This window comes from Henckelia pumila, chromosome 4, assembly GCF_033568475.1.
Source record: "Henckelia pumila isolate YLH828 chromosome 4, ASM3356847v2, whole genome shotgun sequence".
In the NCBI taxonomy this organism is placed as follows: Eukaryota; Viridiplantae; Streptophyta; class Magnoliopsida; order Lamiales; family Gesneriaceae; genus Henckelia; species Henckelia pumila.
The window spans coordinates 189,145,248-189,154,274 of NC_133123.1; the positions used below are offsets into that span (position 1 = coordinate 189,145,248).

Consider the following 9,027-nt stretch of genomic DNA (forward strand, 5'->3'; position numbering starts at 1 on the left):
AAAGTAGTTTGGGTCCTCTGAACTTGTCTTCGCGTCGTCCGAAGTGTGCATTTCGTGGCCTCTGAGAGTGCCTTCGAGCAATATTAAATTCCAGGAAATACTTCGGACCGTCCGAACTGACTTCGGATCTTCCGAAGTGGTATTCGTCGCCTCCGAGCCTGTCCTCCGATCTTTATTTAATTCTGAATAATCTTCGAGTCATCCGAACCCTCTTCGAACCGTCCGAACCTGGGCAAATTCGAACCATTAAATTTTTTATCTCCAATTTTTTATTATCGGTTATTGCTTCCAATATTCTTCATACTCAAACATTTTATTATCTGCAAATTTCTCACTTTAAACTATTAGTAACGATTAACCGAGTTTTGTAATCATCAAAACATATTAATTTGAGATTTATTAATGCATTAAAAACATTAATCTCATTACACGAGATTTGTATGCGTTTAAGGCGTAACAATATCCCCCTTTTTGATGATCACAAAACTTGGTTAAATAGGAGAAATAAAATATAAAAAATAGAGCAATAATAATATATTTAAACAATTTAATCAAATATTGTTTAAGCATTAAATATTAAAACTCCCCCTCAATTTAATATTTAATTATTTAACAAAATTAATTCTCCCTCTTTTTACGATAATCAAAAAGAAATTAATAAAAGACTAGAAAATTAAAATACACAATAATTTCATTAAAAATAATATTGAATTTTACATAGAAAGCATAAACAAATACAACTTAAAATGCAAAATAAAATCTAAGAGTCATCATTGTGTTGCGGCGGAGGATAGCGGGAGAAAAGGTCATCAAAGCGAGTCTCCAACGAGGCAACTCTCATAGTCAGCGCATCCATAAAAGCAGTAGAAGATGCAAAGTGGCTGGCTAGATTCCCTTCAATGCGCTGAAGAGTCTCGAAAAGACGTTAGACTGATGAGCGGGGGTAGCAGGAATCTCGGGAATCTCAAATGGAAGCTCGCCAAGATTGGCTGGAAAAGACTGAAAGCCAGAAGAATAAGGTCATTTTTCTACAGGCGTCCCATTGGGAAAGCCCTTAGCCTGAGAGGTGGGTGAAAGACTTGAATAAGAGAGTGAAAAGTGTTTGTTCGGAAAATATTTCTTAAAATCACGAGTTGGCTCATCAACCAACGAGAAAGGACAGGATTCAAAGATAGTTCCATCTTGGTAATCGTAGAATGGTTGAAAGTATGAAAATCAGAGATGGAAAAAAGAGTTAAGCCAACAAAAGAAATGTCAAAGTGAGTCAAAATGCGGTTGATGATACGAGCAAAAGGTAGAGAAACTTTCCTCGTGGCTTTAGCCGCATTATGCATAGCGTGCATAATGAAGCGAGGAAGGTTGAAAGGACGGGAGGAAACGATATGATAGAGAACATAAAGGTCAAGATATTTGCAGGTGGAGGAATCTCCACTGCGCGGAATGATATAAGTGGTGATCAATTTCTGGATGATTTGGTAGTCGGAACGGAGTTGCTTTAAAAGCATACGATCATCGGCAACAGTAGCAGGACGTCCAAGAATAGTAGAAAGGACCTCATCTCGATCAAAAGTAGGATCGACGAGAGGCCATCCCTGACCAAAGTAGTTGCTGGGTCCCTCCGTATGAAGATCAACCACTCAGCAAAGTTGGAGACAGAAAAGAGAATATGCCGACCCTGGACAATCGTGGTGATATAGAGCTCTTCGCCAAGTTCAAGTTCCAGGTTGGCATAGAACTCGTAAAGTAACTCTGGGAAAATAGAATCTGGAATGGAAGGCTGAAAAAAAGATTCCAAATGTTGGGCAGTAATGAGAGGCAACAACAGAAGATGAGATGTCGCAAGATAGGTGACATCGAAAATAAGACCGGGTAGAATAGGTCGAGTGGGGTATTCGTCCGGGATAGGACGTGAAATAGCAGGTAAGTTGGGATCATGAATAGGGATAGGGCGACTAGATCTAGCTTGATCACGATGGCGTTTGGCAGGCATTTTGTAGGTTAGAACTAAGGAAGAGAAAAGAAGTGATTTTGGTGTGAAGAAATCGGATGGCCCGAGGGGATATTTATAGCCGAAGGTTCGGACGGTCCGAACTGGGTTCGGACGGCCCGAAGATGATTACCGAGGTGATAAGTTTTATCTTTATCGGACAGACTGTAATTCGGAGGGCCCGAAGTGAGTTTGGAGGGTCCGAACCGTTCAATTTGAGTTCGTGTCCTCCGAATAATTTCGGAGGACCCGAAGGTAAGGCGGTCAAAATTTGAAGTTTTACCGCTCAGAGTTCGGATGGCCCAAATTCGGAGGGTCCGAACTGGCCATTTTGGAGGGAATTTTGAAAGCTTTGAACTGAAAAGGCGTGAGGCAGTTCGGGTGGTCCGAACAGGCCGAAGTCAAAAACTCGAAAATGACCTTAAAATTTTTAAATTTTGCAATTTAAGTTAAATCAAATAATTCACATAAAATGTGAGCTTTTTAATTTTCAATAAATACAATTGATTTATATTATCCAAAATTAAATTGCTCGAATTTAATATTAAGCTTCCCCTTAATGTGACATTAAATTTATTTTATGTCTACAACGATTACAACTCAATCATGTCAAGTTCACCACGCAAACGAATAAAAGAATTTTCATCTAATGATTTTGTAAAAATGTCGGCAATTTGATTTGACGTGTCAACATATTGAAGTTCAACTTTATTTTGTTCGATGTGGCCGGTCACGAATAAAATGATGACGAATATCAATATGTTTGGTGCGCGAATGTTGAATCGGGTTCTTTGTAAGACATATGGCGCTAGTGTTATCACAAAAAATAGGGATTTTTGAAAAAGATACACCATATATAGCAATTGAAGCTTCATCCAAAAATTTTGCGCACAACAGCTACCGGCAGCCATATATTCGGCTTCGGTTGTTGACAACGCAACACAATTTTGCTTTTTGAAAAACCAAGAAACTAAACAGTTTCCTAAAAAGAAACAAGTTTCACTAGTGCTTTTCCTGTCCATCTTATATCCACCAAAGTCGGCATCGCAATAATCTTTTAAATCAAAGAAAGAATTTTTCGAATACCACAAGACGAGATTTGGAGTATTTGAAAGATATTTGAAAATGATTTTTAAGGCGAACAAATGTGATTCCTTTGGACATGATTGAAAATCGTGCACATAAGCAAACACTAAACATAATGTCCGGTCTACTAGCAGTAGCATATAGTAAAGAGTCATACTACAAAAGGAAGATTGATCTTATGCATGAAGGATATTAATGAAATTGCTCATGTTGTTGCTAGGAATGCATATTAATTGTTGTCCTAGCCCTAGTTCATGGGTTGAGGCACCAACATTTGTGGTGGCCCTTCTCTCACCCGTTTGTAATCGTCTTGATCAAAAAAAAAAATTGAACAATAAAATGGAATGAATTGAAGTGTGATTTATGAGAGTTTTTTATTTTTAATTTTTTAATAAGCGAAGTTTATTTTTTAAAAAAAGCATGGGGCCGTAAAAAAAATTAAATTAAATTCAAATTACTAAATTTAAAAAAAAATAATAATTGGTGGGGCTAGAGCCCGTGCACCTTAGGCCGAGAGTGGCTCTACCCCTGCAATAAATATTAGAAACACGTTACCTTTGAAAATACTAAATACTACATTATGTATTAATACAAAGATTTCTTTATTCAAATAGTTTTATGATATAAAAAATATCGTGTAACCTGACTTGTTGTAATACATAAGTCCATTCACGGTTTATTTAATGAATTTTAATAGATTTAAGTTATTTTATTGTATTATTCATGATTTACAAAGGAATTTTAAATGAGCTTTAATCTATTCCATTTGGTTGATTATGATTTAAATGCTTTTGTCATTTAAATATTTTCAATGTGAAATCTATATTCTTTAAAGTCTTTAAGTCATTATTAGATTAATGATTTTATGATTTATGTCTATCTTATTTTAATATTTTCGATTGAGTTAACGATTTCATGTCGAGTTTGATTCTGGACTCATGGAACAAAGCTAACCAATACACGAGATCGTATAGAATATTATTACAAGAATTTTGAGTATAATATTGCTATGGTTTTATTTCTAGCATTGGGAGGAAAATTTTAATAATCCGATTTGAGGCGTGTTGGATTGACTACATTTTATGTATCCAACACACCTGTTGTATTAATTCCTATTATCCATATCCATCTACCCTTGACCCCCCTCATTATCACTTGTCTCCCCTTCCTTCTCAATCACACGCCTACTTCCCTTCCTCCTATTTACATTTCTTCCTTTTCCCTTTCCATCGGTGTTCCTTAAGATCAAAGGTAAAGTTTAGCTCCCAATTTCCGTTCGTACCAAAGGTTAGCTCGTTATCGATGTTCTGGATCATCTCAATCTTCGTTAAGACAAGTACAAATTTTAAAGGTTTTGAAATCACCATTCAAAATATAATTATTTTGATATGAAAATATGTATGCTGAGATATTACGCATGAAGTTTTGATTTTAAGGGTTTGAAGAACATGTAATGTGATGGTATGAAATCGTGAAGCAAAAGTCGTTCCTGCCAAGTTATTGAGTTTGATTCAAGAGATACATGTTTATTTTAAAGTTTTGATGAGTTTTTGAGGTTCTAAGATATGTTTTAATTAAATTATATAGCTATAGTAGTATAAAATATCATATTTTGAAGTATTGAGTTAGTTTGAATTAAATCTTTGAAATGTTGCATGTACTGGATTGTTCCGGATTAGCGGCACTTGTTACCATTTTGATGATTGAGACTAGTTTACTAATTCAAATGATATGAGGCTAATTGTATTTGAAAGATACCTCATTTATCTACAACTTTAATGTTTTGAGTTTTGTAAAAATCATTTTGAAAGATTAGTCAAAATCGCCCTGAAGTGTGTCGAGTGTTTTGAATTTTTGGAAGTGATATATCTCGGGAGAATGAGCATAACTTTTTACAGAAAACTCCAATTGAGGTGAGATTTTCAACATTAGAAATCCAAGATCCAGAGATACAACTTTCATGTTTATCACTTTTCCACATTCCGACTTTACAATAGAGTTTCAGAGCGAGCAAGAAGGCCCATTTGCGCAGGTCATGCGCGCTCGCGCCTAGAAGTTGAGCGGCCGCGCCTTGCCTTCAAAATTCACGATTTTTTTATGTTATTTTAGGGTCCTAAATTCATGGTTATGATCTTTTAAGGCTTCTAAAATATATTTAAGAGTTTCTATGCAAAAAGTTTCAAGTTTTAAGTCAAGAATGAAAAGAACGACTTGCGTGGATCGATTACGATATGTGATGCATGTACATGTTTAAGTTTCATTCATGAAACCTATGTTCAATATGAAAGTATGATTTTTATCATCTATGACATGCATGAAGTTATTGAGTAAAGTTTTATGTTCATGAATGAAAGTTTATGAAGGAAATTACGATGATATGATGATGTTTCATAATGAAATGATATGTTATGATGATACGATGATATGATGATGAAATGATAAGATGATGAGACGTGAATGAATGATGTTAAGATGATGCATGATATGACATGTTAATGTATGAAAACGCTTTTGATGTCTTATGTGTCTTTGTGGTGGCAAACACGGGATTGGTGCTCCGGTTTGGGCTCCGGAGATGGCCTTTCCAAACATGGCTCATGAGACAGATAAGTACACGGGACTGGTGCTCTGGGATGAGCTTCGGAGAGGGCCTTTTCAAAGAACGAATGTTATGAGGCTTAGTGCCATATGCTTGTTGATCAACAGGAACTACGAATGTGCCCATTATGAAGGTTGCCACAATTTCACATAATTCATCACCCCAAAATGATAAGTTTCTATGTAATGTTCATGGTTTATGTTCATGATTTGATGTTGTCCAAGTTGCATGATTTTATTTATTAGATGTTAAGTGCAAAAGTTTATTTAAGAATGAAATGGTAATGTTTTGGGAATATGCATGAAGTCTATTTTCAAGATTTAAACTTAAGTAAGTTGATGTCTATGTTTAAGTTTCTTGCATCTTTTAAGAGTTTTGAAGTTCATGTTTAAGATTTTAAGTTTAAAGTTTCATGATGTTTACGTTAAAATTATTCAAGTTCAAGGTATCATGTTATGTATGCTCAAGTCATTTTAAGTTTAAATTATTTTGAAGCTATAATGACATCGATATGTATATTTTAATCTTGCTGAGTCCTTTAGACTCACTATACTTAAATGGTGCAGAGGTTTAGCAGTTTTGATTTAAAAAGCTTTGGTAGCACGGCTGAAGAGTCCAAGAGGCGAAGACATTGCATGACACAATAGTTCAAAAGCTCTGATGTATTTAAAAAGAAAATATTTACCTATGTTTATTTATGTTATGTTGTTACAATATTTTATTTACGATGTTCAAAAGTAATGGTTTAATTATTTTCATTGTTAGTCTTTTAAAGATGAGTTGGGATTTCAAATATTCGTCTTTTAAATGTTTATTTTAGTTTGATATTTGTTATGAAAGTTTTTCGATTATTTTAAATGTATTTGATGTAGTAGTTTATTTATAGTAACTCACATTCCCTTATTCCATTTAAATATTAGAAGTAGGTTTTGACGTGTCGTATTTTAGAGGGTATTTGTGGTAGGGTTGCATCCGTGTTTCAAATATTTTGTGTATGGTGGAGTCACGAAATTATATTGTTATTTGTTATACTTTGAAATTCATTTTGATTTAGCGTGATGCACTCCCTACATCGTTTAAAAGTTTTGAAAAATTTTATCACTCTTTTTCCGCAACTTTTTTATTAAATGTTTTAAAATACGGGACGTCACACTTGTAACCCTTCGTCAATGTGCATATATGTAACATCTTTCATAATGTATATGTTATTTGTTGAGAATCTCATTGATCAAAAGCTCGGAGCTGTTTAAGGCCCAGTGTGGGCACTTGCCTACACTGGGCCCAAAAAAAAGGGATATATAGGTCTAATTATTAGTTAAATACAAGCTCATTAATTTTTTTTCTGAACATTTTTGAGCCCACTACACATTTGGACTAATTATTAGTTAAATACAAGCCCATTAATTATTTCGGTAGTGTTTGGGAGAGCTTTTTAGAAGCACTTCTTAGCTTTTCGGTTAACAAAAATTTGAAATTTTGTGAAATTTTGTTAACGATAAGCTGATAAGTGCTTCCTAAAAGCTCTCCCAAATACTACCTTAGTTTCATCAAATTGAACTTATTTATTGTTTAGTTGACATTTTAATTATATGTAAATTATATATTAAACTTACAAAAATATGTGAATAAAGAAATGAAAATGAATGAAGATTACGTGAGCGTCATTGACAATCTAGTTTTCTTGTTTTTATTTCTGGATACAATTGGTTTTTTTTTTATTTTGAATTTTGATGCGTAATTATTGGGTTTGTTTGTTGAAAAGTTATTGGTTTTTAGTGGATGATGTAAAATCAAATGTAAAATATTGTTTTGGGATGGTTTTATTCTTAATTATTTTTTTTGCATTGACCTAGAATTTGTATAATTTCATTGTATGAGTTCTTAGTATATCGAACTACTATATTATGTTATTTCCTACACTGAAAACAATTCTTAGCTCCGCCCGTGACGGTAGGAAGAGCCACCAGGCTTTACGGCCAACTGTGCTTTATACTTCCACTCCAAAGCCTTGTTCCTCATCTCTTTCCCCTTCTCCCCTTCCATCAAAACCTTTACCAAATTCGCCACTTTCTCCCTCTCCACCTCCCCCTCGATCTCCAATCCGGTCTCCCACTCTGTGCACGCGTACCGACAATTCGTCTGCTGCTCCGCAAAAAACGGCCAGCAGATCATCGGCACCCCTGCCGTTATGCATTCGATGGTCGAGTTCCATCCCGAATGAGTCAAGAATCCGCCCACAGAGGGGTGCGCCAACACCCTTTCATGGGGACACCACTCCACCATCATGGCACGATCTTTAACCTCCTTCGAGTACTCCTCGGGGAGAATCGCCTTCTCCCTGCTAACCAAGTCAGGTCTAATGATCCATAGAAAGTTCTGATCACTATTTGCAAGTCCCCATGCAAACTCCAGCAATTGTGTAGGGGACAAGACCGTGATACTGCCGAAATTCACGTACAAAACGGAGTTCGGTTCTCTCTGGTCCAGCCACTCAATACACTATTCGTCTTCTTTCCAAAAACTGGGGCCGATGGATTTCACCTCTTGGAGCTCCGCTGTCTGTTCCAGCAAATGGAGTGGACCTATGGTGCAAATACGATCAAATATTTGCGCAAGGGCGTGAACTACATCCTTCAATTCGTCGTAGGTGTTGATTATCACGGCCTTAGCCCGAGATGCATTTTTTGTTTGCAGAATATTGTAATGAACCATGATACCATTGGGATCAGTTGATCGAATGAAACTTGGAAAGTCTCTTATCTGATGTTCTTCATCCCCGGTACCCAATTTAGCATGGTTTCAAGATATCCATTTGTCAGGTCACTCTCATCTACAACACCAATTAAGAAAAACAAAACAAAATTAAAATACCAAACTTCGCTTGATTTAACATATCCATATGGTATAGGGAGTGTTTTGGAGAACTTTTACTTATTTAAAAGTGATTTTAGTAGATATTATTTTGAAGTTGGTGAGAAGCTAAAGTAGGGAGTATTTGGAAATAGAAGTTGAAACTTAATACAAGCTAAAATTTAGTTTTTGGAGAATAATTGCTTCCAAGCTTAATTTTTTAACTAAATGACAACCATACCCTTATTTGATTATTTAATTTTTGATACTCACACTATAAAAAATGAGTTTATATATTATTTCACATTTTGAATTTTGTATCAAAAATATTTTATTTTTGTTAGACAAAATACTTGAAAAAATATATAAGATTAATAAAAATAAAAATATAAAAAATGAAAAATGAAAAATAAAAAAAATTGTATAAATATACAAGATATGTACAAAAATGGGGAAAATTAGCATTTTAGTCCTGTATGTTGGCTTCATTTTGGTTTTGGTCCTG

At 34.9% G+C, this 9,027-nt stretch overlaps 1 pseudogene; it reads right to left on the reverse strand.

Moving 5' to 3' along the window:
* Window positions 1–6,877: 6,877 nt before the first annotated feature.
* On the reverse strand, window positions 6,878–8,571 carry LOC140862452 (UDP-glycosyltransferase 85A8-like; annotated as a pseudogene).
* Window positions 8,572–9,027: the final 456 nt, after the last annotated feature.